The 8057-nt window shown below is 46.3% G+C and overlaps 1 protein-coding gene and 1 long non-coding RNA gene across 3 annotated transcripts in view; one reads left to right on the top strand and one right to left on the bottom strand.

Annotated features, from left to right (window-relative positions):
• The window catches only part of RXRA (retinoid X receptor alpha), a 129024-nt gene extending 123382 nt beyond the window's left edge, over positions 1 to 5642 (bottom strand). Inside the window, exon 1 of one of the 2 annotated variants that reach the window (XM_015417319.1) lies at positions 5606 to 5642. The gene's annotated coding sequence lies outside the window, so the exon portion shown is untranslated. The remainder of the gene's footprint in view (positions 1 to 5605) is intronic. The other variant, XM_015417320.1, reaches the window with a different exon arrangement.
• Positions 2505 to 2845, top strand: LOC107115579. Its single transcript, XR_001482679.1, has 3 exons — positions 2505 to 2516; positions 2604 to 2689; positions 2802 to 2845. It is a non-coding gene; the product is annotated as an uncharacterized LOC107115579 (long non-coding RNA).
• Positions 5643 to 8057: the final 2415 nt, after the last annotated feature.

Genomic DNA, 8057 nt, shown 5'->3' with positions numbered 1-8057 from the left:
ATTGGGGACGGGTGCGCGCCGCTTCCCAGATGTTGCGGTGAGATCGCACCCGTTTGCTGCGCCCCCGATCCGTCCCTCTCCCGGGCCAAAACCTTCCATGTGACCGGGGCCATGGTAGGGAATCCAGGAAACCAATGTGGATGAACAGAGAACTCCGTAACGTGCTAAGGGAGAAAAAGGAAATGCTCAAGAAATAGAGGCAAGGACATACCTCTAAAGAAGAGTATCTGCAGGTTGCTAGGCACTGTAGGTCAGAGGAGTCAGTTCTGGGCCCGGTACTTTTCAATATTTTTTTTATCAATGATCTGGCTGAGGGTGTGGAGGGGCTACTCATTGAATTTGCAGATGACACCAAATTGGGAAGAGCAGCAAACACACCAGAAGGTAGCGAGAGAATTCAATGAGATCAGAATGCACTGGAAAAGTGGGTGGATGTGAAGAAGGGTTCCCCAGGGCAAGAGAACAGTTATTAAACCGGTTTAAGTCTGGAATGCAGATATGATCAAACTGATGTAGGGAGATAAAGTCTGTCTAGGAGCCAGTTCAGGGGCAGTGCTGAGAGGCAGGAAGGAGGGAATCAGGCAGTAGGGTTGCCAGACCCCCAGGTGCTGATCAGCTGTGTTGTACACACATTTTATGAACCACTTTATACTCTGCCACTGACTAACAGGTTTGACTTGGTGGGTGCACTTAGCACTTCCATGGTGCATATGTTAAGTGCCTTTGATGATTCTAATCACAGTAACTGAAATCAATCATGAACATATATTCAGATATTCACTTTGGTTCATTGCTTAAATGCATTCTGGGCAAAATACTAAATGCTGACAGGCAATCATACTGCTTGTGACCTAACAACCCTAACTGACTCAGACGAGGCTTGATAAGGCGTAACGGCTCCGTGACCAGCGCTGCCCGCTCTGCGCCTCCTAAAGGTAACTGCTCCCTTTTTTCTATTACATATGCATAAACGAGGTCAAACATTCCCATGGCTCTCACCCTTACACGGCAACCCAACCACGCCCCCTTTTCCAGCCCCGAATTCACGCCAAATGGGCGCCTGATGTCAGGGCACGTGACCCCGCCTCCCATCTCCTGTGTTTCCAAACAGAGGGGGCGTGTGTGATTGGCTAGCATGACTGCCACGTGATTAACGGTTGTGGGAAAGCCACGGAGTCTGAACGGGCTAGTGTGCTGCATGGTGGCACTTCTGCAAGCAGCTAAGAACAGGAGCGCCTAACCGCATCAGGTCAGCCGTGGGAACGCTCTTGCGAGTGTTTTGCCGTTTACGTCAGTGTCACATGTATCCTGTCTGGAGAAGGACCACAGAGGTGGCGCAGTTCCACCTTCAGGAATCCCCATCATGAGCTCATTGAGCCGGCAGCAGCAACCACCCGCAGGAGCGCGGCGCCTCTCAGCCCAGCGGGCGGTAGCCCCAATCCGACAGAAGCTACTCTTCTTGGGCAGAGGGAGCGACTGCGAGGAAGATGAGGAGGAGGAGGAGGAGGAAGAAGAAGACGAAGAAGAGGAGGGAGAGGAGGAAGATGGTGGCAGCAGCGGCAACAGCCCCGGGGAGGACTTGGCCTTCCAGAAAAGTGCTTGAGTAAGTGGGGGCTGGGCAAATCATGAGGTGATTTATCTGGGACCATTTTAGTTTGCTTCCTGGCTTAATTTTGTAGGGCCTTATTGCCCTAATAAGTTACCTTTGCTGAGAAATGAATGCATCCCTATTATTCCCCTGTGCACGGTATCCTTTTGGATTGGTTGATTTAGATGAGGACTGGGGTACTGCATTGTAGTAGTTCTGCTGATTCCAGACAGCTCTGCTGGGGAACAAGTGTTCAACCCTCAGGCGTTTAAATTACTGGGGGAGTTAAATCCTGGGTGAATAAATATGTATAACTTGAATTTGAACAAACTTTTTGAAAAGTAGAAATCTTTTGTAACCCTCCGTTCTGATAAGAATTGAAATGGAGCATGCATTATGGTAGCTTTGAAAGCTAATTGCTTTCCTTTTAACATACCTTATTTTGGTTTGTAGGTGGCAGTTTAGCAGATGCCATAAGTGAAAACTCTAGAAATATGCGCTACTTTAGCGAAACAGAGCTGAAAGATCTGCTATTACAAGTTGCTCGTAGCTTAAAGTATATTCATTCAATGTCACTGGTACACATGGATATAAAGCCCAGTAAGTATGCAATGGCTTGATATTTACTGTTTGGAAATAAATGTTGTGCTTATCTTTGGCCTTTTTTTGCAGCCTTATGTTTGTTTGTTGACTGTATCTTTGCTTCTTTCCTGTACAGCTGTTAGTGTTTTTGCTCATTAAATGAAGACACCAGTTGAGAGAGATAAATTTTTAGTAGCCATGAAGCTACATCACATTTTGACCTAGATTTCTAAGTTTGTTTATTCCTTGGCAGGTAATATTTTCATATCTAGGACGTCAATTCCAGCTACTGTACCAATAGAAGGTGATGATGATGAATGATCTAGCAATGCTGTATTTAAAATAGGTAAGGGATCATGGAATTGTGTCTGCCTCTACAACGTTTTTTTTCCTTCTGAGAAAATAATTCTTTCCACTTTATTGTTTCATGTAGGTGATCTTGGTCATGTGACTAGAATATCCAGTCCACAGGTGGAAGAAGGAGATAGTCGTTTCCTTGCTAATGAAGTTTTACAAGAGGTATTTGATGCTTTGTTTATTGAGGCTAAATATTTAACTCATGTGACAGTTCACTTGATGTGTGCACTGCTGGTATTCTGTACATAAAACTAAACTTTTCTTTTGCCTGCAGAATTATAGTCACTTGCCAAAAGCGGATATATTTGCTCTTGCACTAGCAGTAGTGTGTGCTGCTGGTGCTGAACCACTACCAGCCAATGGGGATCAGTGGTATGAAATTCGACAAGGAAAACTGCCTAGAATTCCACAAGTCCTTTCTCAAGAGTTTTTAGATTTATTAAAAGTAAGCTTGTAGTGTATTCAGAAGCTGCCATGAAGACCTAAGATGTATTGTGAAACACCTCATTGGGAAGCTATGTTAAGCTTCGTCTTAGACAGGGATTGAAGCCCAAGACTAATACGACCAATCAGGTTCGAATTGTATGTAAGCGGGAACAACGATGATTGGTCCTTATGCGCTCAACCTGATAGGTTGATATCTGTACAGTAGGTGTGGCTACATTAGCCGGGAAATGTTTAAATACCGAGCAGCTAGAATGGACAAGCTGTTCGGGCTATCAGATGTTGTACCGTGTTGGAGAAGTGTTCCTGATCGGGAATAAACTTGAGTTTTTGCTGAAATCACTCTCCGATTATTTGTTAAGCGCTGGACTTAACAAAGCTGCTGTTTTATTACAATGAAAAATGATTGATTGGGTTGGGAAGTGTAGTCAGCCATTATTTTAATCTCATCACTTCTTTTAGGCCAGTGGTGGCGAACCTATAGACAATCCTACAAGACATCAGGAAATCTACAAGGAATTTTCTAGCATTGTAGCAGCTGCAAAGGTGAATTTTAGTAAGATTTTTACAGTTCCGTAGGATGGAGACAACCCTGTGTTTTCTTACTTTTCCAGATAAAGCCAAATTTGAAGAACTTGATCTTTCCTGATTACACTGGTTAGATTTAGGAAATCTGGAAACGGAGCTATTGGAATTTCAAGAAAGCTCTATCTGGGAAAATAAATTCTATGACCTGCGTGAATCACTTGAGAAGATAGAAGGGATGACAAAGGACAGCACAGTTCTGAAAATGAAATCCTTAAAGTGTGGAATTCTCTGCCAAATAATTTTAAGTCAATGAAAGCACTTGGGATTGCTTTCCTTACTTTGTTAGGATCATCTTATGCACGTGAGCAGCTGTTTTCAGCTTTGAACTATATCAAATCTGACACCAGAAACAGACTAACAGATGACCTGAGTGCTGCATGTGTTGCTCTCAAACTTACAAAGTATGAGACAAGGTTAGACAAATTATCAGCATGCATACAACAGCAAAAATCACATTAATTAATTAAAAATCACATTAAATGCAAACGTTGACCTTTCAATAAAAATTTGTTTGTATCACTGAAAGCTCTGTTATTGTGTTTTTCTTTTAAGGCAGAAGATGTTAACGTATGAGTTGTTTTTTCTAAACTAAACCCTCAGTATTCAGGTTAAACTACCGTGTGGGCACTTTGCGATCAGTAAGTGGGTTTTGGGTTGCAGTTTGGGCACTCGGTCTCTAAAAGGTTCGCCGTCCCTGCCCTAGGCTGATCCTGCTTTGAGCAGGGGGCTGGACTAGATGGCCCGTATGGCCCCTTCCAACTCTGTGATTCTGTGATTCTATGAATTGTGGGCAGAAAAGGATGAGAGCCGCTCGGAACATGGCCTGAGACATGGCCTTATAAAAACTTGCTTTGCTTCCTTGGACACTGCCCAAGTAGGAACCTCCAAATTCACTTTAGAATTCCACAGGAAGTGTAAATCAGTGCCAGGGCCAGGCTAATACAAAGACCACACTGGGGTCTTGTACCTCAGAGCACAAGCAGTTTATTTCAGCATCTTTCCTGCACTCCGGCAAAGTGGCGAGGGGCCCTTTTCTTATCTGGCGCTCCCAACCACCCGATAAAGCCAGTTAAGTATTCATATGCCAGGTCAGCAGTCCGGGTTCTGCCTTCCAGCAGGCTTGAAAATGGCTAAACGTTCGGTCTCCTCTGGCAAGTTAGCTTTTCCCCCTGGAGATCAGGCAGGGAACCATTGCAAAATCTGGTATCTTTGCCTCTCGAGGCCACAGATGTGCACTACAGTTAACTATAAAAGAGATTCTGGGCTAGTCGCTTGTGAGAGCTTCTGACATAGCTCCTCCGTTTCCTTTGGGCTTGGCCTTGAGAAAGAAATAAGCTCTGCCATGTAAGTGGTGTTAGTCAGGAAGCCCCAGAAGCAACCAATTACATACTGCAACACTCAATGAATGCTAATCAATACACATGGCATAATTTTCCTTACTGTGCATAATCAACCTAATTCATAACAATTCACATCAATAGCTGCCACAATTTTGCATGGCACTGATACTGCTGGACTGGCTTGGACCATCGACGGGGCAATATCACCCAATGAAATGACTGATACCATCTTCGGAGACAGCCTTGTTTGTATGGAGCACTTTATCCTGTTTTTGTTGAGATTTAATAGTTTTAATGTTTTATACTGTTTTTAGGTATGGGCTTGTGCCCTCGTGTAAGCCGCCCTGAGCCCGTTCGTGGGGAGGGCAGGGTAAAAATGTTAATAGTAAATAATTAATAAATAATTCTCACAAATTATTGTTGTTGCTAGGGGGCTTTGGTTGTGTTTTAATTCTTATGTGCAATGTCTTCAGTTTGTTCAGGTGGTCAGGTGTGTTGGTCTGACTCAGCAGAACAAAGTTAGCGTCCCGTGGGGCACCTTTAAGACCAACACAGGTTTATTCAAGGTATGAGCTGGACTCTTAAGTTTGTTCTTCTTCAGTTCACGTTTGTCCTGGGGAGGGCAAGCAGTTATGCAAAGAACTCAAGTCCCGCCCAGCTTTGTGTAGAAAGCTTATTCAGGCCCTCTGGCTTCTAAGATTCCCACCTGTGTTCGCCACAGATGCTGCAGCCCCTTGCTTTCCGTTTCTCCATGAAAGCTCAGGTCCTCAGGACGCCGAATTCTGTGCCCACTGCCACATTCCTCATTTTGGTCACATCCAGTGGTCGTAACGGACAAACCCATCGTGATGACCAACTCTGGAGAATGAGGAGATTTGTACAGGGGATCAGAGCCAGGAGGCTCCCCCAAGGCATCTCCCCCTTTCTCAGTGATCAAATCACAAACCTTCCTATTCAAGGAGAAATTCCTCTTCCCCTTTCCCATTTACACTCCCCTGAGATCGCCCAATCCCTGTAGGAAGGAATTCCAGACGCAATACCCAAGTCTGTGAAAAACAGCCTGGGAAACCACGACGAAAGGATGGACACCCGACCGACTGCCGCTGCAAGGAAGTATATCAAGTTCACCTTTCCAGCATCACTAATGAAGCCAAACACCCTGTTGAGGCAAAAGACATCCCTGTTGCAACCAGCAGAAGAAATTCGTCTCCAGCAGGATCCCATCACCCTCAGGGTGGGTTTTATCTCCCAGATGGCAGGATCCCGTCCGCCAGGGTGCCGCATCAAGTTCACATCCTTGCTCCCACCCATGCATGGCCTTCTGTTTGTGGAAGGGTCAGCAAAGCAGCTCAGCTGCCCACGCCGCCCAGCGAGAGGGTCAGGAAGGGTGCTGATGCCTCAGAACCACCACATGGCCTGGGGGACCTGCTGAGCTGCCACCAGTCTGGGGCTGGAATGAAAGACGTGCCGGCCGCTCTGTTGCTTCTGTGCTCCTGGCCCAAACAATGGAAGGTGTGAGCAGGCTGGTTTCCAAACTCAATTCAATGTGCGGCTGGGCACAGTTCTGAGAGTGACCTGTAACAGGCAGCACAATGCTGTTTATTGGGTTTTTATGTGTTTGTAATGGGGGGGTCCATGGATTTTCTCCCTCAGGTACCCAAACCTCTGGTGGGGAGGCTCACAGTTAAATGTACAATCAAGTTCAGCACTGAGCTAATTAGATAAAGCCTGGTCTGCGCGTTTTGGCATTGAACGCTGCGAGGAAATCACATCGTTTTGTAAGCGGAAGCTAAAAACTAGCTTGGAATAGCAGGGTGGGGCAAATCCTGTCCTCTGCTGCCACAGTGTCGGAAAAGGTGGCCAGAAATGGCAACTGTACAACAGAGGAACTGGATGGGATTTCGTCACAGCAGGCTTTAGGGCTTCTGCCTCCCGGGCAGGCAGAGGAAATCCCAAAATTGCTGGAAGCCCTCTAGGGAAGGAAGGACAAACAGTACTGTGGCTGGAGTCTGCTACAGACCTCCAGACCAGGATGAGGAGGTGGATGCTACCCTCCTTGAACAGCTTGACAGGGTAGCCAAACAATGTGACCTGGTAGTTATGGGTGACTTCAACTCCCCTGTTGTGTGCTGGGAGACAGACTCTGCAAAGTGTCCACACTTACACACATTCCTGACCTGTCTGGCTCACAGCTTCCTTCATCAAATGGTGGAGGAAGCTACGAGGGGCTCAGCCATACTCGACTTAATATTGACCAACAGGCAAGAGACGGTAGATGGGGTGAAGGGGGGGGACCTTAGGGGGAAGTGACCATGTCCTCCTAGAATTTCTTTTGCTCCCGTCAGCCGGGTCTAGGCGCATCTCCATCAGAGCAAGACGGGACGTGTCCGAGCAACGAAATGCTTAGACCGGAAGTCCTCTGGGGGCCTGCCTATTTGAGGGACCGCCTTTCCCCATATGTGTCCCAGAGAGCACTGAGGTCAGGAACACAGAATCGCCTGACCTTTCCCGGTCCAAGAGACATCAAGTTGGCTGCTACTAGAGCCAGGGCCTTCTCAGTGGTGGCCCCATGCTGGTGGAATGAGCTCTCGGATAACATCAGGGCCCTGCAGGATCTTTTACAGTTCTGCAGGGCCTGCAAAACGGAGCTCTTCCACCAGGCCTTCGATTGAGAGCTGCCACTGGAGACAGCGCCACAGACGTCAGTCCCACCGGAACACATCTTGGACCACATAAAACAGCAGTTGGTTATTGCCTTTTTTTGTATAGTGTATGCAGCCAGCTTCATTGCCATTATTACTAGTACTATCTAGTGGTTATGTAGTCCTAATTTATTAATGTATTTTAATGTATTTATTGTCTTAGTGTTTTAAATGTTGTTAGCCACCTTGAGCCAGTCCTGTGGCTAGGTGGGATACAAATCGAAATCATAAATAAATAAATAAATAAGAGTCCAGGAGCACCTTAAAGGTTAACAAATTTGTGGCAGGGCAGGAGCTTTCGTGAGTCACCATTCACTTCTTCAGATTCAGACTCACAAAAGCCCCCCCCTGCCACAAATTGTATTAGTGTCGAAGGTGCTCATGGACTCTTGCTCTTCTCTGCTGCTACAGACAGGCGAACACACGGCCACCCATCTCGACCCGTCTTCAGGTATG

Source organism: Gekko japonicus, unplaced genomic scaffold (assembly GCF_001447785.1).
Source record: "Gekko japonicus isolate JY-2015 unplaced genomic scaffold, Gekko_japonicus_V1.1 scaffold2011, whole genome shotgun sequence".
NCBI classification, from domain to species: domain Eukaryota; kingdom Metazoa; phylum Chordata; class Lepidosauria; order Squamata; family Gekkonidae; genus Gekko; species Gekko japonicus.
Note: the sequence above shows the minus strand (reverse complement) of the source record. Positions and strands in the feature narration are given on the sequence as shown.